The sequence below is a fragment of the Bombina bombina genome, chromosome 7 (genome assembly GCF_027579735.1).
Source record: "Bombina bombina isolate aBomBom1 chromosome 7, aBomBom1.pri, whole genome shotgun sequence".
Lineage (NCBI taxonomy): Eukaryota > Metazoa > Chordata > Amphibia > Anura > Bombinatoridae > Bombina > Bombina bombina.
Genome location: NC_069505.1, coordinates 460,699,680 through 460,702,964, shown reverse-complemented (window position 1 = coordinate 460,702,964; position 3,285 = coordinate 460,699,680).

The following is a 3,285-nucleotide window of genomic DNA, read 5'->3' as shown; positions in this document are numbered from 1 at the left end:
GTTGGTATGTTTTAGGTGAGCTGCCTGAATTGGTCTAGTACCATGATCTGCTGGATTCTGACTGGTGTTAATATAATGCCACTGATCTGGATTAGTAGATTTTCTAATACGAATTATTCTGTTTGAGACATATACATGAAATCTCCTACAAGTATTGTGAATATAACCTAACACAATTTTGCTGTCAGTGTAATATTTAACTGCATAAAGTTCAATGTCCATTTCTTCAGTAATAAGTTCAGCTAGCTCAACTGACAAAACAGCTGCACATAATTCTAGATGTGGCACTGTATGGGTTGGTCTTGGAGCTAGTTTAGATTTGCCCATAATAAAGCCTACATGACATTGACCACTACTGTCTATGACTCTGAGATATGCCACAGCTGCTATCGCTACAGTAGAAGCATCAGAAAAAACACATACCTCCTTTCTCACTGTGGACGATAGTGACACCGGCACATAGGGTCTGGGAATACTGAGATCTTCAAGATGGATCAGGTCTTCTGTCCATGCTCTCCATTGAGCTTCTCTATCTGGTAAGAGTGGGGAATCCCAGTCACATTGGTCTGTTGAGAGTTCTCTGACTAAAGATTTACCTTGCATAGTGATTGGAGATGCAAACCCAAGTGGGTCAAGACTGTTTACTGTAGCCAGGATACCTCTCCGTGTGAAAGGTTTTACCTCTTTAGACACTTGAAAGGTGAAACTGTCGGTCTGTAAGTTCCAACTTACTCCTAAGCTCCTTTGGAGGAGTAGAGGATCAACACCTAGAACAAGGTCATTTAGATCTTTAGCTCTGTCATCTGCAGGAAATGCTTCCATTACTGGACTTCTGTTGGATGCCACTTTGTGTAGCTTGAGATTTGATCCTGCGAGCATGTCCTTAGCTCTCTGCAGGAGACTGACTGCTTCAGCTTCAGTAGGCACAGATGCGAGTCCATCATCTACATAGAAATTCCTCAAGATAAACTGTTCTACATCTTCGCCATACTTACTCTTTCCTTGCTTTGCTATTTGTCTTAGACCATAAATGGCTATGGCTGGGGAAGGGCTGTTCCCAAAGACATGTACCTTCATCCTGAACTCTGTAATTTCTTTGTTAAGGTCATTGTCACAAAACCAAAGAAATCTCAAATAGTTACGGTGATCTTCTCTAACCATGAAACAGTAAAACATTTGTTGTACATCAGTGGTAATTGCAACTTGCTCTTTGCAGAAACATAAAAGGACACCTAGTAGTGTATTATTTAAATCAGGCCCACTGAGGAGTGTGTCATTCAGTGAGATGCCTTCAAACTGAGCACTTGAATCAAAAACTACTCTGATCTGTCCTGGCTTCTGAGGGTGATAGACACCAAAAATTGGTAGGTACCAACACTCCTCACCTGGTTCCAATGGTGGGGCAGGTTCTGCTTGGTCATGGTCAAAGATCTTTTGCATAAAGTTAACAAAATGTTCTTTCATTTCAGGTTTTTTTCACAAAGGAACGCTGTAGAGCAAGTAGTCTTTTCTGGGCTTGCTCTAAGTTGTTTGGTAGTCTAAGACGAGGTGAGCGAAATGGTAGGGGTGCTACCCAGTAATTTGCTTCATCAATAAACATCTCTTTTTAAACTACATCAAGGAACATACCATCTTGAATAGACATAGCAGGTTTGTCATTGTTTGGAGTAGTAACAAACACATTATCATCTAAACTGCCCACATTGTGAGTTGCAGTTCCTAAATAACACAATGAGGGGGTGTATGACTGTTGTTTACAAGCATTAAAAGTCTCTTTTACCTGTATATAGCTAGTGCATGGACTGAACAGAGAAGTGCATCCACTAGGCAACACATTTGTCTTGAAAGAGTTCACATCTGCTGGTCTATGAGCTCCTCCTAAGCATACTTCCCCAACTATGACCCAACCTAAGTCTAAATGTTGTGCATAAGGGCTGTTGTGAGGCCCATTAATCTGCTCACGTACTTTGTGCACCTTCAGAATGTCTCTTCCTAACAAGAGAAGTATTTGTGCGTTAGGGTCAAGTGCTCGGATCTTGTCTGTTAAGGATTTCAGATGAGGAAAATTCTGTGTAATCTCAGGTGTTGGAATTTCTGACCTGTCATCCGGTATCATGTCACATTCAATGAGTGTGGGGAGTTTTATGTGTGTTTTCCCATCAATAGACTGAACAGTGAAGTTGGACACCCTACGCCCTGTTTTCTCTGTAATGCCTGAGCATGTTCTTAGAGTGTAGGAAAATGTTTCACCACTAATGTTAAACACATCAAAAAACTCTGATTTGGCTAAAGAACAATTACTTTGATCATCTAACACTGCATACATTTTTACAGAACAGTCAGGTTTGTTAGAGGGATATACAGTCACTAAACAAATCTTGGAACATGATCTGGGCCTTGTCCCTTTCCCGCATACCTCTGTACACTTGGATACAATAGTGGGTGGAGTAGCTTCCTCTTGCACCCCGCCTTGCTCTCCCTTTGGCAAAGGAGTCTCTACTGCCCAGGGAGCTGGACCTGGATGCAAAGCTGAAGTATGCTGGTCACTGTTGCATTCTCTGCATCTTATGTTATTTTTGCAGTCTTTGGCAAGGTGTCTGGTGGATGCACAACATCTAAAGCAGATAGAATTCTCTTTCAGGTAAGCTTTACGTTCATCAATGTGCTTGCTTCTGAACCCACGACACTTTGACAGTGGGTGTGGTTTATTATGAATTGGACATGGACTGTCTGATTCCATGGATTTCCTTGCAGGGCTGTTCACTTGTGGAGTTGCATTAGTAGCTGACACTTCTGTCTTTCTTACTGACACTGTTGGTCTGTTACTGTACCTTGTTCCTGTCTTCTCTGTATTTACTGGAACTTGGTTGCTACATGTTGAGAATATGAAGCTTGGATCATTTCTGGTCTTTGCTTGGTTGACAATAAATCTGGTGAAGAAACTGAATGGTGGAAAGGAAACATGGTTGTCTTCTTTGTACTTGGAACCTTAAAAAATCCACTTTTCTTGCAGGTTATATGGCAGTTTTTCAATAATTGGTTTGATGCCATGAGCTGTGTCTAGGTATGCCAGTCCTGGCAAAAAGCCTCCTGTCTTAGCTGCATTCACCTCCAACATGTCACCAAGTTCTCTTAACTTTATGTTGTCTTTGAGATTTTGGGGAAGTTTTCCAGCTTCTTTAACAGTGCATTCTCAATAGCTTCAGGGCTGCCATAACATTCTTCTAGTCTCTGCCATACCATTTTAACTCCATCAGTTGGGTTATGAACATGCACTGACCTGAT